The 26,135-nt window shown below is 39.9% G+C and overlaps 1 protein-coding gene and 1 long non-coding RNA gene across 4 annotated transcripts in view; one reads left to right on the top strand and one right to left on the bottom strand.

The window, feature by feature from the left end:
• Positions 1-26,135, top strand: part of PIP5K1B (phosphatidylinositol-4-phosphate 5-kinase type 1 beta) — a 308,400-nt gene that overhangs the window by 251,841 nt on the left and 30,424 nt on the right. The window lies entirely within an intron of this gene.
• Positions 1,409-25,163, bottom strand: LOC112608123. Its single transcript, XR_003115948.1, has 3 exons — positions 24,990-25,163; positions 5,307-5,491; positions 1,409-3,232 (listed from the first exon to the last, which is right to left on the bottom strand). It is a non-coding gene; the product is annotated as an uncharacterized LOC112608123 (long non-coding RNA).

The raw sequence follows: 26,135 nt of genomic DNA on the forward strand, positions 1-26,135 counted from the left end.
GATTTTAAAATTTATAAATTATTTTTGTATCAAAATTCTATGTCCAGAGTTTGACAAATAGTCATGTAACATGTGTTAAGAAAAAGAGCAAGTCATAGTCCTCCTCTCCCTATGGTTTACTGTCTCCATGTGCAATCACCTTCAACTCTTTGAGCTGATTCCTTTGGCAATTAATTCAGTTTTTCTAAATAACATGCTTATATTGTTATTGCTTGATCTATTGGGTATAGGCATTAGCTGATAACTGTCTACTATAGAAGACGAAGATTTAGCTGTCTTTTCTCCACCCCACACATACCGCGTATGTGTACTGTTCCCACCCCCTTCTCCTACACCTTTCCAGTTTCCCTGTGTAGTTACATCTTGACTGTAGTCCAATTGATATTGAGTGTTTTATTATGGTTGTGTGAATAGTGTCATATACTATGTTTGAGTTTCCTTTCCTGTGTGACGTTTTGTTTTTCTTGTAATAAATAACTGCCTTGTTCTTCGGTTTGCTTAGTTTTCTGTGTATTTTTCCTTAATGGAACCCTAAGCTTTCCACCAGTGTCTTCATTGCTTCTCAAACAAGTTAAGTGCATGAGGTTCTGTTCATTTTATTGTCTTGCAGAAGTTTCTGCCAGTCGCTTCTGACCAGCCTGGACTGAACTGGTTGCCTCTAGGACCTGATGTACAAATGTTACCTTGGGGCCTCTCTTCTCCCTCATTCTAGGGATTCTAGTCACCTCTTGTCTGTATCAGTTCCCTTGTTTGTCGTCTCCTACATCTTCCTCTTTGCGTCTTCCTCTTTCTTGGTTTACTCCTTCATTTTGATGGAACATTTTCCAAAGAATCTACAGCATCCTCCAGTATGAAAAATATTCATTGCAGGCAAAATATTTGAGATCTTCCATGTCTAAGTCTTTATTCTAACCCTAACACTTGATTGATAGATTCACTGGTATAGAATTCTAGATTGCAAATCTTTTGGGGTTTTTTTTCAACATGGTGAAGGCTTGGCTCCATTGTCTTCTAGTTTCCAATTACCATTGAGAAATCCGGTGCTATTCTGATTGCTGATCTTCTGTAAATGGCTGGCTTGCTTTCTCTTTCTTTCTTTCTTTCTCTTTTTCTTTCTTTCTTTCTTTCTTTCTTTCTTTCTTTCTCTCTCTCTTTCTCTCTTTCTCTCTCTCTCTTTCTCTCTTTCTTTCTTTCTTTGTATTATTATTATTGCAGAAACCTGTAAACTCTTCAATTTTCTCCCAGTGTCTCAGTATTTCATGATGCTAGGCCTTGGTGCAGGTCTATTTTCAGCCAGCATGCTAAGCACTCAGGGAGCCTTTTCATCCTGAAAACTCATGTTTTGAGTTTAGGGAAATTTTCTTAACTATTTTCTTTTTTCCTCCTCTCTATTTTCTTTTTCCTTTTGGTAATTCCTTTTATGCATATAGAATATCCTGGATTTGTCCTCCAATTTTCTCTACTTTTCTGTCTTCACTACCATCTATTTATGTTTTTATCTTAGTTTCTGAGAGATTTCCTCAACTTCATCTCCTAATCCTTCCACTGAGTTTTTGATTTCCGTTACCATGTTTTATAAGAATTCTTTTTTTGTTCACTGAGATTTTATTTTTAGCAATCTTTCCTGTTTTCATGATTGTAATTTCTCTTTTTTCCTGAAGATATTAGGATTATGTTTGTTGTTTTGCTCTGATTTTTGTTTCTTCTCCCTTTTTAGTCTCAGTTTTCATCCAGGCTGCCTTTTTCTCTTTGTTTCAGTCTACATGTTCTATGCTGGAGGTTTTCTTCAGATTTTTGGAAATCTTCATTTGTCTGCTCAACTAAGGTTTGAGTGGGAGACTAAAAAGCTGATTAGAGGCCAGGTGTGGTGGTTCACACCTGTAATTCCAGCACATTGGGAGGCCGAGGTAAGAGGATTGCTTGAGCCCAGGAGTTTGAGACCAGCCTGGGCAATATAGTGAGACCCCATCCCTACAAAAAATTTAAAATTAGCCAAGTGGGGTGACACACCTGTAGCCCCGGCTACTCAGAGGCTCAGATGGGAGGATGGCTTGAGCTTGGGTGGTTGAGGCTGTGGTAAGCTGTTATTTTATTGCACCACTATACTCCAGCCTGGACAACAGAGCAAGAAAAAAAAAAAAAAAAAAAATCCCTGACTGGAAACTTAAGCACCTGAGAAGAGTTTGTTGACCAGCAAGCTATTGAGCTGGTCAGGCTCCCTATAGGAGATGCTTCCAGTTTCTTGCTTGGAGGAGAAAGGCCTGGCTGTCAGCCTTCTGGGACGTCTGGCAGGAACAGATGTCTTCGCATCTAGTATACATATTCACTTCCTCTCTTTCTTTTACCTCAATTGCTTCTGGTGTCCCTGGGTCCACATACCCTGTTCTGTGTCTTCCACAGGGAGAAAAAAAATCAAATCCTCTAGTCTTCTGTTGGAATGGGGAAAGGTTTTTGCCTGGCTATATATTTCTTTGCTCTTCCCAGTGGTAGCTCAGGATTTTCCTCTCAAGTTTGCTAAATTGTTCATATGCCTTTCAGACTCCTCAATTTTTTCTCTCTTAGCTTCTTCCAATCTTCTCCCCTCTTTATAGGTTTATGTCCTTTTTTAACCCTTTATTGTAGTTGTAGGGTTAAACTACAAATTAGATGGGATGTGTTTCATCTGCCTCTGCTTCTTCGTCTACAGATCAAGAGAGGCCCAGAGAACTGCTCAGCAAAGATTCTAAGGTTTGTAGCATAGCTTAATTGCAAAAGTGGAGCTAAGACCTACATTTCCTGACTCCTTGTTCAGGGCAGGCTCTTTCAAAATAGACAAAATCATTAATAATGAGTTAATCCATAATCAGTATATTTCCGATTGGGTGTGGATGAGTTGAAAAGGCTATTTTTCAAAGAGTTCTTTGTATCTTAGCTTTGATTGGTATCTCATCATGAGACAGTAAATCAGAAAATGGGAACTTCCCAATGCCAACGTGCCCCATAGACAAGCCCCACGTAAGAGATGACTAGCGAAAAATGTTGATACAACAGCAGTGACTGTGCTGTTATACTGCTCCAGGTAACTGGGGTTGCACTAGATCTCCTCTACATGTGGGAACAAACAGGGTTGCAGTCAAATACCCAAATTTCACTGGCTCTTGCCCCATCTGCCCACGGTCAAGTGCTGTCCAAGTATATCTGTAAATCCCCAGAGGTGTCTCCTTGGTGCTCACAAACAAGTCCAAACAAGATGCTAGAAAGGATAGAAAAGATGGAAAATCTTTGCCCTTGAGAGCCTATAATATTTGTATAAATAGTCACAATAGAAAGCAAATGGTATTCAATGAAAAATCTACACAAAGTGAGTTAGGCAGACAGTTAGGAAAAATGACTTGCCTGGAGCTGTGTATGATGCCTGCAGTAAAGGAAGAGTGTTACAGAGTGAAAACTGCACATCCCTGATCATATTGCTCATTGTCCTTGGCATAAGTGCCCAGAAGATGTTTTGTAATTATCCACATTCAACATTCGAGATGCTCATGCTTGGCTGAACCAAGAAAGGATTCCACAAGTGACAGTGTCGCTTCATAAAGGGTTTAATTCCAGGAAGATTAACATTGATCACTTTTATTTGTGTTTGTAACAATAATTAATACATCTGACTTTTCAAATGCAAACAGATGTGTTGAACTTATCAGCCCAGGCACTGTGAGAGAGAGCAGAGCTCCCCAATTTGCTATTGTTGTTTGTCCTATGTATCATTCTGTGGTTAAGACAGATTTAAAATTCATTTCCTGGCCTCCCGTGACATAGAAACAGTTCTTAATAAACAAGGGACTCCCATGTAAAGCCCTCTCAGTGTGATCTCTGGAAAAGTGGGGAACTGGATATTTTTGTTTAAGAATACACAGCTCTCATATGTAACCAGAGCATGGCACTTCTTTGCCAAAACAGGAAGGTGGGTCACCTGAGAGCTGGCCTCAGGTTAAAATAATTACATGAGTTCTGGGGAGTGGTGAGAGCTTCATATTTTTATAGCACTTTTATAGTAATGTTTATGTAGTATTTTACTCTATCCATATGGAAGATATTTTTTATCCAATGAGTTATGACTACCATTAATTCATGCACATTCTTTTTACATTTTTGTTTATAATAATCCTAAGAACTATGTCTTTGATGTGTACTGTATGCAATGTAGTCAGCCAAGAGCTTTACAGATATTATTTTATTTATTGCACCCATCAACCCTCTATGGTAAGCACTGGTGGAGCTGACAAAAGGGACTTGCTTAGAAACATAAATGTCAGGCTCATAGAAAAATCAATTATTGCCAAGGGCATTGTGTACCCAAACCTAAGACCATATAGAAAACATAATAACTTGACCCATAAGATGAACTTCTAGATGAAATGAAACTTTTTTCCCTAAAATCTGTAATTCTTCAACCATTATGAATGTATTCTCAAATGCATCATTTGAAACATTCCTATAGGCTGGGCAAGGGGGCTCACGCCTGTAATCCCAGCACTTTGGGAGGCCGAGGCAGGAGGATCACTTGAGCCCAGGAGCTCAAGACCAGTCTAGTCAACATGGCAAAACCCCATCTCTAGAAAAATACAAAAATTGGCTGGGCATGGTGGCACGTGCCTGTAGTCCCAGCTGCTCAGGAGGCTGAGGCAAGAGAATCGCTTGAACCCAGGAGGCGGAGGTTGCATGAGCCAAAATCATGCCACTGCACTCCAGCCTGGGCAACTGCATGAGACTCTGTCTCAGAAAAAAGAAAGAAAAATTTCTACTTTTGGATCTCATGAAATGTACCTGTAGTTAATCAGGAAGCGGCACCATTAATGACAAGATAGAACACAAGTTAAATAGCAAATAGTTCTGTCAGTAGAATCATATGATGTGATTTGGGCTAAGATCAGTATTTTTTGCATATTCATATGTTGTTACAGAATGTATGATATCTTATATATCTCATCACTTTCCATTGACAAGCAGCATTGAGTCCAAGTTTTACTTAGAAGTACATTCAGTCAAGTCACAGGTAAGCATGGCTTAAACTAGAACTTTTCAACCTGTATGGTGAGGCCCATTGATGAGCCACAAAGAGATGTGCAGAGATATGTATCCCCTCAGACTTCAAGGTAGGGAGGAGTTTTGGGGCATCTGAAGCCCCCAGCATAGTTCACCTCAGGTGCCAGCAGTCTCCTCTGTGCTCCCCAGAGGGTGGTACAAATATTACCACCCACTGTGAATGTCATGACACAAAAAAGATGGAGAAGCACTGACTTGAGATAGAATAAAGGACATTTGTCATTTACTTAAAGTCAGGTGTATGCAGTCTAGGGTGGGTACAGCTGCACAGTGACACTCTTAAGTATCCAGGCTCTTTCCATCTTTCTGCTCTGCCATGCTTCACTCTGGTTTTTGCTTTTCTTGTTTGTGGCCCCATAGTTACAAGATGGCTGCCATAGCTTCAGATATCATATCCTGTCTCCAGGGACTTCTGCAGGAAGGAAATAGAAAAAGCAAAGAAAAAAGGTGGGGAGGGAGAAATTCCACATTGCAAGGCTTTTTATGGGGGAGGTTGCCCAATTGTGCCCCCAGTAGCATCCTCTTAGCAGCTCATGGCCAGAAGTGGATTGCACGACTACCTCTAGCTGCAAAGGAGGCTGGGAAGAGGGCTACCTCCCCTGAGACTACTACAGAGGAGAGAAAGATGTCTTTTCTTTACCCATCACTAGGTTCATGCCTATAACCCCTATAACAGAAGACATATTAACAAGAGAAAGGCATACAAATGTATTTAATGTTTTAATACGACAGAGGAGCTTTCAGAAATGAAGACCCAAAATAACAGGCAAACCTGTGTATTTTTATGCTAGAGTTGATGAAGAAGTGGAAAGTATGATTGACCAAAGGGGGTATGATCTAATGGTAAAAGACTGGGTGAAACTTAGCAAGACTTCTTTGTTCAGATTGGTCACCGTGTCCCTGTGTCTTCAGAGATAAGTATATTTCCTTCCTCCAGGTATAGGGAGGGCACCTCTCAAGTGGGGTCTTACGGCCTACTACAGGCCAGAAGATTCTTTTATTGCCTGCTTCAGGGAATAAGGGTGAGAGAAGGTCAGAGAGTGACCTTCCTAGGTTTATTACCTGTTTTCTTTTTTCTTTTTTTTTTTTTAAGACAAGGTCTGGCTCTGTTGCCCAGGCTGGAGTGCAGTGGGGCAATCTCAGCTCACTGCATCCTCTGCCTCGTGGCTCAAGCGATTCTCCCACCTCAGCCTCCTGAGTATTTGGGACTACAGGCATGCACCACCATGCCCGGCTAATTTTTGTATTTTTTGTAGAGACTGGATCTCACCATGTTGTCCAGGCTGGTCTTGAACTCGTGAGTTCAAGCAATCCACCCGCCTTGGGCTCCCAAAGTGCTGGGATTACAGGCATGAGCCATCACAACTGGCCAAGGAGCTGTTTTCTCAAATGCTGAATTGCCATATAATGGGTAGAATATCCTGAACCCCATCACTACAGATCTCCACCTACTACCTAAACTCTAAACCTGGGGTTCTGTTAGCAAAGACAGGACACTGTGGCTTTTGTGTAGGCACCAGTGATTGTGCCAAACACAGACTGTAAGGAAAAAGCCAGAATGATTTTTTTTAATGAAACATGTTTTTCTGCTTCTTAAGTAATTGTTTAGACTCTTTAAACTAAAATACCACCCACCGGATCATTTACCCCTCAAACTAAAAGCCTATTCTGGAAATGGATTTGAAACAGAGCATCCTACAGACAAAAGAACAGTTTGTGCAAATCTCGGAGGAATTTTTCTCAGGATTCATTTTTATTGAGACAACCAAGCAACATTCATGATTTTGTAGCTCTTAAGTTGTAAACTAGATATAATTTTTTGCTTTGTTTGCCTCCTATTCAATCACATACTTAGACATTGATATTTTTAATTATTTTTTAAATTAGATAGGCTCTTTGGAATGTTGCATAAGGTGCCTCAAGAATCAGGCCACAGTGCTGGAAAGTTATCATAATGCAAACGTCTCACACCACAAATTTTAAAAGGTTAACTTTTTCTGGTTCAAGCAGTATTAACCTTGGATATTTAGAAAAATTGTTTTTCACATTTCCTCAGAATTGGGGACAGAGAAAAGTATTTTTATGGTGTTGCAAATATTATGTCAAACACTGAGAGGAGAAACTAAGTGTAATCGTCACCTTTGATCGGCTTACAATTTTTAGAATTGTTGATTCATAGTACTCCCAACACTGACTTGTAGGAAAGAAAGAATAAGAAAGAAAGAAACCACCAGCTATTCAGGAGCTTTCCTTGATAACTTGAAAAATCATAGATATGAATGACAGAAATAATTGTGAACCAGGTTCCAGTCTATAATTAGGAATAAACTTTTTCTGCTTTGTGAATTCATTTTCTGATTATGAAAATTATATAGGAACTTTATGATATAGGAAATTTGGAAAAGACAGTGGTTATTCTTAATTTCACTACCTTAATACAATCATTAATGCCTCTGTAAACCCCATCAGACCATTTCAGATGTGTGTCATTCATGATATGATTGTAATCCTAGTGTGACTGCCATTTTACATTATATCATACAAATTTCTATGGCACGAAATACTATATTCTCTTCACACTTCTCTTCATATTTTTCTAGGTTTTATTTTTATGAAAGTCAAATAGTTCTTCCAGGACCGTTATTAAAACTGCCAACCCCCATCCATTCCCCGCCCCTATTTCCTCCTCACCAAAGGCAATCACCATTTTTATCTGATTTTTTTTTTAGTTATTTCTCTAAACAAAATATTTGAGTTTCTATTTCCAGTGTTTTTGTTCTCACTTTGGAAGAGGACGATATAGCTCCCTTTTAGCACTCCACTTTCACACTAACCCTTTTCATCCTCTCTATTCTCCTAGTAGAGTTGCGTCATAACTTCTATTAGATGGTAATTTACCTTATATCATAAATATATTCGCAACTGTGCCCTGTTGTAAAGTTTCATTATATTTCCTTATACTTCTCCCCAAAATGATGTTCCATTCTGTTTTATTTACTTAGTTGTCTACATATTTATTAATCATTGAATCTCAAACTCTTTAAAATGTCTGATTGATTCAGACGCATCGGGTGTTTCAGCAGTTACTCAACTGAATAATCTGTCCCCAGAGTCTTCTGACCTTGTCTAGTCTGCTAAGTTTGGTGCACAGATGTTATCCTGGGAACTTCTTTCACCTTTGTTCTGGGAATTCATTTTGTCTCTGAAGTTGACTCCATGCTTCATAGTGTTTATATTTTCCTCTTCTTGGTTTATTCCTTTGTTTCTACAGAGCACATCCCCCAGTATCTTTTTGAGAAAAGGACTCATGGGAAGTTAGTTTTTTGAGATCTTGCATGTCTGAAAATGTGTTTATGCTAATGTCACTTGTAAATAATAGTTTAGCAGAGTATAGAATTTTATTTCAGAAGTGGTTTTCAAAGGCATTATTCCATTGTCTTCAGGCTCCCTAAGTTGCTGTTCGAAAGTTCAAATTTATCTGTTTCCTGGTCATCTGCACGTTATCTATTTTCTCCCCACCTCTGAAAGTTTAAAGATGTCTTTTTCTTAATTGTCTTGGAGTTGGTCTTATTTTCATCTGTAGTAAAGTGTTGTATTCAGTGGACCTTTTCAATCTGCATACTCAAGTCTTTCAGGTCTAGAAATTTTTCTTTTTTCCTTTTTGGTCTTTCTTTTTAGGTCTAGGAAATTTTCTTGATGATTTCATTGCCTCTGTTTTTTCTTTTCTCTGTGTATCTCCTCGTTTGAAAATTGAAGCTGCTAGACTAGTCTTCTATGTTTCTGTTGTTTTTTCTCTGTCTCCCATCTCTTTGTCTTTTTACTCTATTGTTTGTGAGATTTCCTCAGATTTTCATACAGTCTTCTAATTCAATCAGTTCTACTGTTACATTTTTACTTTCCAGGACCTCTTTCTTGTCCTGATAATTTCTTCCTTTAGTATCCCATTCTTTTATTTCATAGTTGCTGTAACTTATCTGAAGATACAAATAATAGATGGAGTCTAAGGGTTTTTTGGCATTTTCTAACCCCTGCATAATCTTAGGTTATTCTAGTTAGCTTTTTTCTATATTTTTGATCTCTTTTACAATAGTAGCTTTTCTGAGATTTCTTGTAATCCTTGGTTGTCTGTTCATACTTAAAAGCGTGTCACTACAAATCTATCAAGACAGAAAGTACGTTAGCAGTTACCTAGTGCTGGGGATTTTGGGAAAATGGAGTAACTATTAATGAGCACAATTTTCTTCTCGGGGTGATGAAAATATTCTAAAATTGGTTATGGTGATAGTTGCACAACTCTGAATATACCAAAAGCCATTGAATTATATACTTTAAAGCAACTAATTGTATGGTATATGTACAGTATATCAATAAAACTGTTTCAGACGAGAAGTGGGGCACTAACAAAATGATTAGAAGTTCAAAGTGCATGGCTGGGGCTTGTCATCTTTGGGTTTCACTGTAGGGCGATTTGGCTGGACTGTGTAGTTGGGGAAACCTGGTATTTGTCTTTCTTCTTGGGTTGATTAGATTCCCAGAAAAGGCTCTACCAGTCTTTCCAGCCTGGAGGATAAAGACTGGCTGTCAGCTTGATGGAAGCCACGTTGGGGAGGGGACTGTCTCTGAATCTGGCGGGCTAGTGCCTCCTTATCTCCTTATTTTCAGTTGGTCCCTTATCCCTGTGCTGTGACTAATGATCCCCAATCTGGAGACCCTCTGTTCCACCCACTCCAGAGAATAAACCTCCATTCTTAAAATAGGGTTGAGAAAAGGCAGTTGCATGTAGGTAGAAGTTCTGGGAGATGACCTACCTGCTGCTTAACCAGACTTTCAACCACAGATACTTAACTTAGCTGCCTCCTCTTACCCTGACACATGCTATTTCATGGATTCCCGAGGCTTCTAATTCTTAAGTCTTTTGAGAGTTTTGTGAATCAGGTGTGTTTTAGGCTTTTCCCTCATTTTTATGACTTTTTAGAAAAGAAGCAAAGTGGGAAGCATGTGTTCACACCATTTTTACCTGAACAGAAATACATATTTCACTCTCTCCAATTATTCAAGGTCATTACAGTATATATTATCAAGATCTTTTTTTAATTTAAAATACTGATTTGGGGAAAAAAATGACATAGAATAAACATTTCCTTCTAGACAGAATACTCCTGTTTTGTGTAAAATCAAAAGATTTGAGCACATTTCTCCCCTACTAAAGGCAGAAATATTATTTTTCATATGCAAGTAGAAAAATCTGTCCTCTCTGAATTCAGAGAACTGGTTAAATGCATTCAAAATTGTAAGAGTCATGATTAGCTGTTTTAAGATAAATAGGTAAAGTAAGCTTCTGGCCAAGTCATGAAGCATTTCTTTCCCTTTGCAAATGATTTAAAGTCCTCAAATTCTGACTGCCTCATAGAGAACAGATAGATTTTTTTGTTGTTACTTGCTGTAGAAAAATCAGAGGTTTACTAATTGCTTTACCTACTCTTCTTACGTGGTTCTTTGATTTGAAGGGAGTTATTCAGTCCATCTAGACTGCATTTGGAACTCAGAGGATTAAAATTATGGGCACGGGGACAGTGGCCAAGCTTACTATTCTTTATGATAGTTGATCTTGCAACTGACTTAATTCCTGTTTTCATTTCTGGTGCCTAGAGCTGCACCGATATTCATTTCATATTTCTTAAAGGTTTATCAGGTAAATAAGAGAGAGAACTATTCATGGTTAATAGCACAATTGTCATATATATTGACAACTTCAAGGCAATTCTAAATTGTCTCCTTCTCCAACTAAAACATTTCAATATGACAGAACCTTGGTCCAAATTCTGCGTGTTACTTACCGTGATTTTTAAGATCTCCAGTCTCTAAAACCTTATGATTCTGTTTCTTTCTCAACCTAAAATGCCACCCTTCTTTTACTTTTGAAAAGAACCTTTATCTCATTGTATTGATGAAAGAAACTTATATTTGATTTAGATTATTACTCATAATAACTTGACCTTTCCAAAGCATCACAGCCATTCAGAACTGGCTACATTTGCAGGATCTCAAATACAATTGTGAGGACCAGTGTGCAAAAATTATTAACAGTTTCAAGATGGGAATATCAGAGCATTAAACAAAGCAAGCGGTTGTACACGGTGACTCACACCTGTAATACCAGCACTTTGGGAGGCCAAGGCAGACAGATCTCTTGAGTCCGAAAGTTCAAGACCAGCCTGGGCAACCTGGTGAAACCCCATCTCTACTAAAAATACAAACATTAGCTGGGCATGGTGGCGCACGCCTGTAACCCCAGCTACTCAGGAGGCTGAGGCAGGAGAATCACTTGAACCCAGGAGGCGGAGGTTGCAGTGAGCTGAGATTACGCCATTGCGCTCCATCCTGGATGACAGAGCAAGGCTGTCTCAGGAAAAAAAAAAAAAAAAAAAACTAAGAAAGGAACCATTCTAAGCCCAGGAATCCTTGCAGTTGCATAGATCACATGACCCTGTAGTCAGCCTGAAATTATCTGTGGAAGGAAGACACATTTGATGTCCCTGCCAATGATAATTTGCTTTAGTTCAACTATTACAGTGACTAACACTTCCCCTGATCAGGGACCTTTACAATGGTAGTGGGGACATTCATTATGTAGTCATTGCCTGAAATTCCACATTTCAGGTGTATCCTGAGTTAAATCACACAGCTATTACACTTTAGACAATAGCTCCTTCAACCGTGGGCAGTCAGTATTTGGTGGTGGTGACTTCAGGCGCTTTCTTCCTGTTCTGACAGTAGCTTTCAATGGGTCAAATTCTTCAAGCCAAATTAAATGAAAACTTGAGATCTGATCCCCAAGAGAAAAAGAACTTGAATAAATATATATCTCCTATTTCTAAGCTCCTGACATTTTGTAAAGCTACTTGATTTTCCCCCATCTCACTTGTTTTTCAATTCAGTGCATCTGAGCACCTGCTCTTCATATCAGAAGGAAATGAAATCAATAGCATTTTCTTCCCCAGTGGCAGTCTTTAAACTTCCTTCTCTTTTGCCAGTAAGTCATCATTCTTCTTTAAGACTGCTGTTGTATCCAGGCATGTCCAAGATTTCCTTGACTTGTTTGTTTTGAACTTTGAACCTGATAGACACTTAGTAATTCATTTGGCTCCACCCCCACCCATAGAGCACATTATACTAACACAGTGGACTGAAACGTTTCTTAAGGGTTTATAAAAGGATGATTATGATGCCATTAAGAGAAGTAAAGGCCCTAAGGGAAGTAAAGAGCTAATATTTATTCATCATGAGTAAACATCCGATCTTAGCTATCTCAGAACAGGGCATGTATTAATACGCTGAACTTTGAATAAATTGGCATCTCACTTCTGTGGTTGCCTTGCTGCGAAGGGTGCTCTCCTGGGACTGCCACAAAATAAGCAGAATCTGACCCAGGCTAACCTGACTCCCCATGCAGGAAGCTGATGAGCCTGGCATGTCAGCTCAGGCTGAGAGTTCTTCTCCCCAAGAAAGCAGAATCAAAACCCATGCGTGGAAGTTACAAAGAAAGGATTGTTCTATATAAGGAAGAGTTTAATAGTGTGGTTAAAGAAGAAATAGGCTATCCTGAAAATGCTAAACCTCTCACTGGAACTGAGCAGCCATCTGGGAAGACTGCTGTAGAGGGGAGAGAAATAGCACGGGACTTTTTAAACTAGAATGCCTGTAGGTTTCCTTGTAAACGCTGCAATTCTGGAATTCTCTTAACTCCCAAGAGGAGGTTGATTGATCGCAATAAATACAGAGCCTGATAGAAGGAAAAATAAGTTTGTTATATGTGTATAAACCTTCTCCCCTTTCCTTATGAGCAAAGTGAAACCAGACCCGTAGGCCTGTGGCCTTACGTAGGCCTGAACCTTAAGCTGCCACCACTTGGCAGGATGTGCATCCTTTGAGGAAATTGTAAGGTTATATGGCCGTGGTTTTCCGCTTGGACAGGTAACCTAGCATAGAGGCTTTTGAATTAGAATGCCACTCTGCTGTTGACCAGCTACACTACTTTACCTCCCTGCACCTTAATCACCTCATCTACAAATAATATCGACTTCACAAGATTGATGTGAGGATGAGATAAGAAAATACATATGACTATCTAGTACAATGAAGAGAATATATGTAAGATACATATTCTATGACTCAATTAGTTCTGTGATTTAATTTGAAAGTCTAAGGTGAAGATGGGGGCAGAGGGTATCCCTGGAAAGGCTAACATTCTAGTAGAGTTTAACTCACCTTTGCCACTTCTGATGGGTAGTCTGGTTCTGCAAGACCAAGCCTTTCAGCCTGAACTCCAGCACCAATCACAGGCTGGGAATGACTTAAGGAAACGAAGCCAGTTCCGAACCCCAACACACAGCTGTTGTACAGATTTTATCCCACAAATGAACAATGAAATAAATGAAGTCAATCTTAAACTTCTGAATTAACTGTAAAGTGATACAAGAGCTTTGTGTTTAAGGATGAGAAGGTTCAGCCTAGTTCCTCAGTGTTTCCGTACGCAAACCATCCAAAAATACAGTATCTATCCTTATCTATTAAAAAAAAAGGCAGCGGGGCGCAGCGGCTCACACCTGTAATCCCAGCATTTTGGGAGACCGAGGCAGGTGGATCACCTGAGGTCAGGGGTTCGAGACCAGCCTGGCCAACATGATGAAACTCCGTGTCTACTAAAAATACAAAAATTCTCCAGGCGTGGCGGCACATACCTGTAATACCAGCCACTCGGGAGGCTGAGGCAGGAGAATCGCTTGAACACAGGAGGTGGAAGTTGCAGTGAGCTGAGATTGCACCACTGCACTCCAGCCTGGGTGACAGAGTGAGACTCCATCTCAAAAAAAAAAAAAAAAAGAAAGAAAGAAAAAGGCTATTTGTATTCAAAAAGCAAAACAATGGGGGTATATCAGAGGGTACAGGGGCCGACTGAAAGAGCTCTCAATGGCTAAAATTGGAACAATTTGAGCAATAAAATAACACAGTTTTGAGTTATAACCCAAAGAATAAATATCCAAGAGGCCATACTAATATTACTATATGATTGAATAAAGAAATAAATGGAGGAGAAGAGACAAAATTCCATACAGAAGAATTCCAAATACTGTATATAGCTACTCCACCCTGAAGGAAGTGGAACACAGCACCCCATCCTTTAAGTGTGGGCCACACTTAGTGGCTTGCTTCCAAAAAGTACAGCCTGGAAAGGAAGGTGGGGGTACCCTTTGCAGTAGAGAAGCCTGGTAAACACTACCTCAGCCAGGTAATCAAGGTAAACATCATCAAGGAGAAGTCATGTTAATAGTGCATAACCTTGACTTAATATGGTACTTTACCTCTGTCATCTTCCTTCCAAAAACTTACAAATACTGTGTCTAATCATGAGAAAAACATCAAGCAACCCAAACTGTGGGACATTCTGCAATATACCTGATGAGTACTCTTCAGAACTGTCAAGGTCATCGAAAACAAGAAGTCTAAGAAACCATCACAGTCTATGAGAGCCCAAGGAGATGTGACACCTAAATGTCACATGGTATCCAGAGTGGGACTCTGGAACAAAAAAAGGGCATTAAGGAAAATAAACAAAATCTGGATATAGTATGGAGGTTAGTTTTAAACAAAAAGGCGTGGGTGCTTCCTCTCTCAAAATGACATCACAGAAACCTATACCACAATCATGCATTATAGTAACACTTTGTTATAATGTAAATGTTGGGGGATTGTGTTCTAAAACTGTCTCTTGAGGCTTTACTTGAAATGATGGGAAACTCAGTATACAGCTGTGTGCAGAGAAGATGAATAAGTAATCTGCCAAATATTAATACCCTGGGTCTTTTTGCAGCTGAGTTTAACTGTGATTGATTTATTATGCAGATCACATTTTCACCTGCCATAGAATCCCAATCCATATAAGACTGAATATGTACAGTTTTGAATCTTATAGTTCAAATGTCCCAGTTTCCAGAATTTGGGGTTGGGAAAAAGAAGTTTTTCATGCATGTGTGCCATTTTTGGATACCTAGGGTAGTTGTTTCAACCTATGAATGAATCAAGGGCACTGTGGGAATAAACTACTTCCCCACATGTTGTAGCTGGACTTTTTTGTGGGGACCTTTACACCATCTAATAAATGATCTCTCATAACAGATTGCAGTTCCTTGCTGCCCCAACTGAGGAGTTTTCTAGAGCTTCCTTCCTTGGGTGAGAATAATAGGTGAAGGGCATTGCTATAGACAAACAGAACTCCATAAGGCTGGGTCCTTATGTAACAACTCCGTGGAAATAATAGGTATCAGATAGAGTTCTCCGCTTACAAGCAAGAGAAACTGAAGTAGCAAAGAAAATCATGAGGAAGATAAGAATTAGTTCACATAATCTAAAGAAAAAGCTAAACTACCAAGCCAAGGGAAGAATATGAAATACAGCAGCTCAGAGGATTCAGTCATTCATTGAGCAATTATTTATGGAGCCTCTGCCCTCTCCCAGACACTGCTACAGGGTGAGAATCCAACAGTTCAGGGAATCTGTCACTCCATGCTTTCATCAAGCTTGCTTCTAGAGAATCTCAGACTCATGGACAGCATCTTCTAGAAGACATTCTCTTTCTCTGGCAAGCCTCAGACTCATGGACATACTGGTGTTATTACTCAGCTCCTACCACTTGACATCATTCATCGCACTGCCCAAGATTCAGATTTCTCTAAGAGTCTGATGAGCCTACATTGATGACTCAAAGGCTCACCCCCATGGGGGTGAGGTACTCTGATGTGCATTCCCAACGGGACTATACAGAATTCCAGAAGGATTGCTCCCTAAAAGCCCAGTGAGCTGCTCTTACCAACAGAAGAAAGGAGTGCTGAGTGGGCAAAAAGTTCACTATAATTTGTATTAATAGTGTGGAGAAAGAAAAGAGAAGACTCAGATCTGGCTCAGAATTCTGGTTAAAACCATTTATGTTAGTATAACCTTGGGCATGTTTCCACAGTTTCTCTAAAAGTCCTTTTCCTCATCTATATAAAGTGGAATCATAACCCCCATACCATAGAATTGTTTTGATGTTTAAATCAAGGATCAAACTAGCTATTTAAGAACCTGTTCTGGGGCCAGGCACGGTGGCTCACACCTGTAATCCCTGCACTTTGGGAGGCCGAGGTGGGTGGATCAATTGAGGTCAGGAGTTCGAGACCAGCCTGGCCAACATGGCAAAACCCCGTCTCTACTAAAAATACAAAAATTAGCCGGGTATGGTGATGCATGCCTGTAATCCCAGCTACTCAGGAGGCTGAGGCAGGAGAATCGCTTAAATCTGGGAGGCAGAGGTTGCAGTAATCAGCCTGAGTGAGAGAACAAGACTCCATCTCAAAAAAAAAAAAAACCTGTTATAATAACTGCTTAATAAAAGTTAGTTGTATTTTCACACAGTTGTGAAACATACATAGTATCTACAGATTATTTTCCATGCATTTCTAGCACATGATATTTCAATACATTCTGCTCATTTTTTTTTAATCCTAGCATGAAAATACTTGTAGGATGGACAGTGTGTTAGGATCCTTGCTTATTTTTTATTTATTTATTTATTTATTTTTGCATCGTTGACTGTAAAGTTTTGCTTAGTAAATGTCACATCGACCACTTCAAAAGAGGCATCCTATCTCAGCTCCTAGTTATGTCTCATGAGAGACTTTTAAGAGTGAAATCTCCAAGCACTGAACCTCTCCAAGATTCTCTACTAAATTTCACTCTGCCTGTCTTGCCTGTGTCCTGCTGGGGGTTTTATTTGTAGAGGGAGGCATTGTAAGGGAAGTTATATATTTACTATCCGGCCAAACCTGGGTTGGAAACCTGTGTCTTTGGGCACAGTGCGTAGCTTCTGAGGGCCTCATGTGCTTCGTGTATGCAACTGGGATGATAATACCTACCCTGATGGGTAGTTGAAACTGTAAATGAGGCCAGGCGCTTTGGCTCACACCTGTAATCCCAGCACTTTGGGAGGCCAAGGCAGGCAGATCACAAGGTCAGGAGATGGAGACCATGGCTAACATGGTGAAACCCCGTCTCTACTAAAAATACAAAAAAATTAGCCGGGTGTGGTGGTGGGTGCCTGTAGTCCCAGCTACTTGGGAGGCTGAGGCAGGAGAATGGCATGAACCCGGGAGGTGGAGCTTGCAGTGAGCCGAGATTGTGCCACTGCACTCCAGCCTGGGTGACAGAGTGAGACTCTGTCTCAAAAAAAAAAAACTGTAAATGAGATTATGTATGTAAAGTGCCAGGCTCAGAGCCTCAATAAGGGGCAGCTATTACTATTATTAAGGGTGTTGATTGTGTCATCGTTTGATCGTAGGCACAATATACTTGAAACTGTAGAATTTTTTATTGAACAGTACTAGGGGAAGAAAAAAAAAACCACAGACTCAGATTTTTAAAACAAGACTTTACCATTTATAAGAAATTGCCAGAAGGTAGAAGAAAAATGCTCACCAGCCCAGAGTCTAGAATCACCCATTTTCTTAATAGGTCAACACTGTGAGATACCTTCTGTACCTGAGCATATCCTCCCACCCGAGGCCCTTCCAGGAATTGCTTTATGATCTACGGGAAAGAGAGCCTTGTTCTCATAAGTAAACAAACTTCAATGGGGAAGACTGATAATAAACATTGAAAAAAGATCAAATATACATTTGGAAACAAGGGGAATCAGTGTTTGTTCAGAAGAACAAAAGAGAATGCGACTTTAAAAAATCTGTAATGGTTGTCCAAGTGAGTAACATGAGGACATATTTGCTGAATTTCTAATTCATAGGACATGAAATTGTTTTAGTTGTTGAGGTTGATTTTTTCATTAAAAAATAGCCTTTACTTACCCCAACACCCTTACTTTAGAAACTGGAAAACCAGGGTGCATAGAGGTGACATTACTTACTTAACATCACACAGCTAGGTAGTAGCAGAATCAAGACCAGAATCTAGTTCTTCAACTCTGAATCCAATGGCTTTTCCATTGACATGTTCTTATATGTTATAAAGGATGATGATAACTTTCTAAAATCATTGATTGATGAAATCTAAAATTGTTTAAAGGAACATGTGTTTTTCCTTAAATTGTTTCTCACTGAAACTCTGTGCCATCTAGAATTATAGCTGGGGTTAATTACATGTTGTCAGGACCAGGCACTTTGCCAAGTCTTTTAGATGCGTATTCATTGTGTACTTGTAACAGGATTGGCCTAAGCTTTGATGATTACCACTGGGGTTTGGTTGTTCCTGGCAATTAGTAGGAAATTGTCCTACCCAAGCAATATGCATGCAGTCATCTGAGATAATCTTTCCCGCAATATGAGAAAAAGTGTTGATAAGGCAAAGTAGGTCAGGAATACCAAGATGGATGGAACTTTTGTTCATCCAAATGTGAACTTTATTCCCTCACTATATATTGTATTCCATACATGATGGTGTGTACCCTTTTTCAGATTTCCATTTTTAGACTTGAAGAAAATGGGCTGTTGCTTTTAAAAATCGTGTTCATTTAGTTGTGTTTTTTAATCTCTGTTAAGAAATTCCATATAAACATATGGATTTGAGCACACCCTGTGATTTTTCTGGGGTCCCACCAGGATCTGTGGCTCCCTGACTGATATCCACCTCTCCAGCATGTTGCCAGCAGCCACAATGATTCCAGTGGAAGCAGCAACTTCAATATATTATGCAAAAATTGGTTCCTAATGTTTTCCTCTTGCCTTCATGCAGTGGCATGCCACAGCCCGCATCTTCTGGCCTGCTAGAGTCAGATTTTGCAAGCCAGTTGTTAAGAACAGCCATTATTTTGTTTGTTTATTTATTTATTTATTTTATTATACTTTAACTTGTGGGATACATGTGCAGAATGTGCAGATTTGTTCCATAGGTATACGTGTGCCATGGTGGTTTGCTGCACCCATCAACCAGTCATCTCCATTAGGTAATTCTCCTAATGCTATCCCTCCCCTTGCCCCCGACTCTCTGACGGGCCCCAGTGTATGATGCTTCCCTTCCTGTGCCCATATGTTCTCATTATTCAACTCCCACTTATGAGTGAGAACATGCGTTATTTGGTTTTCTCTTCCTGTGTTAGTTTGCTGAGAATGATGGTTTCTAGCTTCATCCATGTCCCTACAAAGGACATGAACTCATCCTATTTTATGGCTACATAGTATTCCATGGTGTATATGTGCCACATTTTCTTTGTCTAGTCTATCATTGATGGACATTTCGGTTGGTTCCAATTATTTGCTATTGAAAATAGTGCTGCAATAAACATACATGTGCATGTGTCTTTATAGTAGAATGATTTATAATCCTTACGGTATATACCCAGTAACGGGATTGCTGGGTCAAATAGTATTTCTAGTTCTAGATCCTTGAGGAACTGCCACTCTCTCTTCCACAATGGATGAACTAATTTACACTCCCACTAACAGTGTAAAAGCATTCCTATTTCTCCACGTCCTCTCCAGCATCTGTTGTTTCCTGACTTTTTAATGATCACCATTCTAACGGGCATAAGATGGTACCACATTTGTGGTTTTGATTTGCATTTCTCTAATGACCAGTGATGATGAGCTTTTCTTCATATGTTTGTTGGCGGCATAAATATCTTCTTTTGAAAAGTGTCTGTTCATATCCTTTGCCCACTTTTTGATGGGGTTGTTGTTTTCTTGTAAATTTGTTTAAGTTCCTTGTAGATTCTGGATATTAGCCCTTTGTCAGATAGATAGATTGCAAAAATTTTCTCCCATTCTGTAGGTTGCGTGTTCACTCTGATGTTAGTTTCTTTTGCTGTGCAGAAGGTATTTAGTTTAATTAGATCCTATTTGTCCATTTTGGCTTTTGTTGCCATTGCTTTTGGTGTTTTAGTCATGAAGTCTTTGCCCATGCCTATGTCCTGAATGGTATTGCCTAGGTTTTCTTCTAGGGTTTTTATTGTTTTAGGTCTTATGTTTAAATCTTTAATCCATCTTGAGTTAATTTTTGTGTAAGGTATAAGGAAGGGGTCCAGTTTCAGTTTTCTGCATATGGCTAGCCGGTTTTCCCAACACCATTTGTTAAATAAGGAATCCTTTCCCCATTGCTTGTTTTTGTCAGGTTTGTCAAAGATCAGATGGTTCTAGATGTGTGGTGTTCTTTCTGAGGCCTCTGTTGTGTTCCATTGGTCTATATATCTGTTTTGGTACCAATGCCATGAAGAACAGCCATTATTAACAATCAAATTATATAAACTTACAATTAAATGAACTGTATTTTTTAAAAGGTAATAGTCAAAACTGATCTCTTCTTAATTATTCCACTACTTACCTACTATTATCTATGCTCTTGAGATAATTTGTGTATATTTATCTACATCATGGATATACTATCTAATGGTGGGCTACTGTGCATTGCCTCCTGGCGTTCAGTGGCATCACCTTGATGTATTAACGTAGAAATGTTTATTTCACAGCAGTTGAAAAGTGCTATAAATTAAGCCTAGGTTTATTGTTTTGTTGATTATCTGTTTTCTAAACTTAGAAATGCTTTGTATCTATAGCTGTGACATTGACAAAAGCACACTTATTTCTTTGAGGAAATAATCTAGTATTTGAAAATTATATTTCCCTTCAGCAAAAATGTCTCTCATACCGTTGACGAAAGAATAAATTTCTGACTGATGTCTTTATTTTATTTTGTCCTATTAATATAAAGGAAAATATCAACCAATACCATGTTGAAATGGAACTTCATTATTCACCAGTTGCAGTCATAGATTGGCTAAAGATACGAAACTGCAAAAATCTAGAAAAGCATTCTGTGACAATCAATTGGTTATATGGAACTGATGGCAAAAATTATTGTGTATTTTATTATTTTAAATTTTCTACTACACTTTTTTTTTTTTTTTTTTTTTGAGATGGAGTTTCGCTCTTGTCACCCAGGCTGGAGTGCAGTGGCATGATCTCGACTCACTGTGACCTCTGCCTCCTGGCTTCAAGCGATTCTTGTGCCTCAGCCTCCCAAGTAGCTGGGACTACAGGAACGCGCCACCATGCCCAGCTGATTTTTGTATTTTTAGTAGAGATGGGGTTTCACCATGTTGGCCAGTCTGGTCTCAAACTCCTGGCCTCAAGTGATCTGCCTGTCTCAGCCTCCCAAGGCTGGGAATACAGGCCTAAGCCACCATGTCCAGCCCACATTCTTTATTAGTAAAGTTTATTTTAAAAACCTTATGTTGGCCGGGCGCGGTGGCTCAAGCCTGTAATCCCAGCACTTTGGGAGGCCGAGACGGGCGGATCACAAGGTCAGGAGATCGAGACCATCCTGGCTAACACGGCGAAACCCCGTCTCTACTAAAAACACAAAAAATTAGCCGGGCGAGGTGGCGGCGCCTGTAGTCCCAGCTACTCGGGAGGCTGAGGCAGGAGAATGGCGGGAACCCGGGAGGCGGAGCTTGCAGTGAGCTGAGATCCGGCCACTGCACTCCAGCCTGGGCGACAGAGCGAGACTCCGTCTCAAAAAAAAAAAAAACAAAAAAAAAAAAAAAAAAACCTTATGTTGTCCGGGCACTTTGGGAGATCGAGGCAGGTGGATTACCTGAGGACAGGAGTTCAAGACCAGCCTGGCCAATGTGGTGAAACCCTGTCTCTACGAACAATACAAAAATTAGCCAGGTGTGGTGGTGCATGCTTGTAATCCCAGTTACTTGGGAGGCTAAGGCAGGAGAATCTCTTGAACCTGGGAGGCAGAGGTTGTAGTGAGCCAAGATCATACCATCACACTCCATCCTGGGCAACACAGCAAGCAAGACTCTCTCTCAAAAAATAAAAATATAAAAATATAAAAATAAAAACCTTATGTTCATACATATGCACATGGGTTTTTCCTCCAAATGCTGGTTGTTAAACCTTTACTGGTACACAACTCCTTCTGAGCCAGTCAAGTCTATAACATGTGTTTCTTTATATAATTATCTTCAACGATAATACTAATAACAACTAAAATGTATTGAACACAAGGGACAAATTTTGTAACAATCAACCTCACTGAATTCTCCCAACTGCTGCAGGGACCAGGAGACAATGAGGAGAGTAAATTCAGGCACCTCCAGCATGAGCAAGGACATCTAACAGGTGCCTTCTGAGGGCAAGCAGATGGTAGACACTTGCACATATTATTGTTGACATCAACCCTGTTGTGAATAAGGAGAGTGATTTTTATCACTGTGATAGGGATAAGAACAAGCTCAGAAAGATAAAGTGACTGCCCAAGCAAGCCCCAGCTAAGTAATGCTGGTTAGAAGGGGAGACCACAAGGCAAGAACTAAAGCCTTCCAGTGTCGGCTCCTGCATCAGCTCAGTCGTAATACAACAACCTCATCTGTTGCAGTGAGCTGAGATCGCACCACTGCACTCCAGCCTGGGTGACAGAGCGAGACGCCATCTCAGAAAAATAAAATAAAGTAAAACAAACACATTAACAAGAAAAAAAATCTAAGGAGAGGCTGTAGATATGTAGATACATCAATGATAAATATTTTGAGAGCATTTTTAGTAATAGCCATTAAGAAATTTTATGTAAATAGGATTTAGACATACCTATGAAAGATAGGCATTATGCAAAATAACTAAAGCTTAAATTGGACTCTGAAAATGGATAATTTAGACTTTTCAAGAGTAGGTCAAAAACATGGGAAAAGGGTATATCGTTTCAGTGACAGCTTGTAAACATTAATATTTGTATTTACAGATGGCTAAGCACATTAATATATAACAAGAAGTCAGGTCTATAAACAGTGTAAAATAATGGGCAGCATGTTCATGGTTCTTAACCAAAGGCCTAATTATTTATTAGTTTAAATTATATGTGCTTTCTGGAAGGTAGGATTTATTCAGCGTGACATGGTAAATGGTTACATACCTGACCTAAGTGGAATTCAGAGCTCCTGAACACCAGCCAGGCCCCAGCCTCCTGAGCCAGAATGCTAACCCCTACAGACTCTAAACACCAGCACTACAGCAGTTAGCACCAAGCCAGGAGGCACAGGCAGGGCCTTCAGCAGTTCCCTTTGGCCTATATCTTACTCAACATTTTTTTCGGGGGCAGGGAGACAGGGTCTCGCACTGTCACCCAGGCTGGAGCGCAGTGGCATGATCTTGGCTCACTGCAACCTTCACCTCCCGGGCTCAAGCGATCCTCCCACCCCAGCTTCCCAAGTAGCTGGAACTACAGGTGCGTGCCACCATGCCTGGCTAATTTTTTGTAGAAATGGGGTTTCACTCTGTTGTCCAGGCCGGTTTCAAACTCCTGGACTCAAGAAATCCTCCCACCTCGGCCTCCCAAAGTGCTGGGATTACAGGTGTGAGCCACCACACTCAGCCTTAATCTTCATTCTTGCTAAGATGGATCATTCTGGTCCTCAGTCATTCTTAGAAGCATACCACACCATTTCTGGACTGCACATCTCACTGCTTTACCATTTCTCTAAGCCGGCATTTCTTAAAGTATAGGCTCTAGAATCACCTGCTTCTGAAACAAGGTGTTTAAAATGCAGCTTCCTGTTGTCAATTCTAATGCACATTAAAGCTTGAGAACCACTATTTAAGTGATTGGAGTGTTACTAATGTCAGATTCTAACACACCTAGCCTTGATCCTTAACTTACAGAAAGGGTCAAGGTTAACTTTTATAGTATATAAAAGAACCACTGCCAGAGATTACTAAAGCTGTACCATGATTTAGAAACCAGAGCAAGTGTGTCTATCCCTAAACTGCTTATGTTCCTAGTGACTCAGGACAGGTGTCGACCTGTATAACAGAGACCAGTAGCTTCTGTGACATTTTCTGATTAGTCAGATCAGAACTCGTAATTTGTTTGGTGTCAGCCTAGCCACGAATGAGAGAACTTTCCTGTCATTCTGCACCTCTTTGAAGCTAGCAAGCACAGAAAATCAATTCTGTTTATGATTTTCCAATATCTCTGAACAGTTGTAATTACAGTGTACATCTGAGAGAGCGAAGCTGCTTTTCTAATCTGTTTTCATATTATTTTTTCCAGCAGCTTCTGCAGACCTAATAGTAATGTAGGTTTTGACTGAAGGATACCACTTACATGCTGAGGGTGCTCATTTCAACCGTGTGTTTTTAGCACATTGACATAGTGACAACCTGAGTAGAGTCTGAAAGCTAAGGCATAAACGCTATCTAGCATTTCCTGGTCAATAAAAAAGGTTTAAAAAAAACGTTTGCTGGATTTTACTGAGGAAGGGCCTTGCTTTTTGTTCTGGGTTTTTGTTTGTTAGGTTGGTTGGTTTTGAGACAGTTTTGCTGTGTCACCCAGGCTAGAGTGCAGTGGCATGATCACAGCTCACTGCAGCCTCAGCCTTGTGAGCTCAAGCAGCCCTCCCACCCCAGCCTTCCAAGTGACTGAGACTACAGGTGCGTGCCAGCATGCCCAGCTAATGTAGAGACAGGGTTTTCCATGTTGCCCAGGCTGGTCTCAAACTCCTGGACTCAAACAATCCATCTGCCTTAGCCTCCCAAAGTGCTGAGATTACAGGCATGAGCCACTGCACCCAGCCAGGTCTTACTTTTTAAAGACAGAAAATGTAGTGTTTAGCAAGAAATATGAATTGTACTTTTTTTCAGTGGCCTAAAGTATAAACTTCCTAAAAGTTAAGGTGTTTATTTATGAACGCATGTCAGTGAGAAGTTCTGTTTTCCCAAGGTGGTATTATGGAGGGAAAGTCAGTGAGTCAGCCTATTTGCCGAGGCCAGCTTGTCCTTCAGGCATTTATACCACCAGTATTAGTTTGCTAAGCTGCCCTTACAAAGTACCATGAACTGGATGGCTTAAACAACAGAAATTTGTCTCACAGTTCTGGAGGCCAGGAGTTCGAGATCCAGGTGTCAACAGGGTTTTCCTTCTGAGGCTGTAAAGAAGAATCTGTTCCACGCCCCTCTGCTAGCTTCTGGTGGTGTGCTGGCAATCTTTGACATTCCTTGGCTTATATATCTCTGTCTTTATCTTCCACGGAGCTTTCCTTGTGTGTCTGTGTCTCTGTCTATGCCCAAATTTCTCCTTTTTATAAGAACACCAGTCATACTGAAGTAGGACGCACCCTATTCCAGTATGACCTCATGTTAACTAATTATGTCTGCGACAAACTCATTCCCAGATAGGGTCACATTTAAGAATTTGGGAATGATTACAGGCGTGAGCCATTGCGCCCAGCTGAAAATTGTATATGTTTAAGGTGATACATTGTAAAATGATACCACATCAAGAAAATTAACATATCTGCCACTTCACGTGAGTATATTTTTTGTGTTGTGAGAACCCTTAAGATCAACACTCCTAGCAAATCTCAAGTATACAATACATGATTATTAACTATGGTCATCATGCTGTGCCTCAGAGCTCCAGAACTTCCTCACCTGGCATACATTTTGGCTAACACCTCCTCACTTCCTCTTCTTTCCACCAGTAACTATCATTCTAGTCTCTGCTTTTATGAGTTCAGCTTTCTTAGATTTTACAAATGAGTTCGCGCAGTGTTTGTCTTTTTGAGTCTGGCTTATTTCACTTAGCATATGTCCTCCAGGTTCATCCATGTTGTTCCAAGTGGCAGATTTCCTTCTTTTTTAAGGATGAATACTATTCCTTCGTATATGTATACCACAGTTTTCTTTAACCATTCATCAAATAAGGCACACTTAGGTTGTTGCCCCAACATTTTGGGAAGCTCCCTCAGTTGGTGTTCTGACCATGTCTGCTTATTTTTTAGTTTAAGCCCAGCACTTGGAATGAAGTAGGCACTCAGTATACATTTGAATGGATGATTGGTAGTTTTGTAGGGAGAAAAGCAGATACTATTTATTATGCTGACAGTTCATTATTAAAGTAAAATTTATATATAGTAAAAATGCAGAAATCTTTATAGTTCCATAAATTTTGAAAATTATGTACCCAAGTCACCATCACCCAGATCAAGATAAAGAACATTCCCCCATCCCACCAGC

This window comes from Theropithecus gelada, chromosome 15 (genome assembly GCF_003255815.1).
Source record: "Theropithecus gelada isolate Dixy chromosome 15, Tgel_1.0, whole genome shotgun sequence".
NCBI lineage: Eukaryota > Metazoa > Chordata > Mammalia > Primates > Cercopithecidae > Theropithecus > Theropithecus gelada.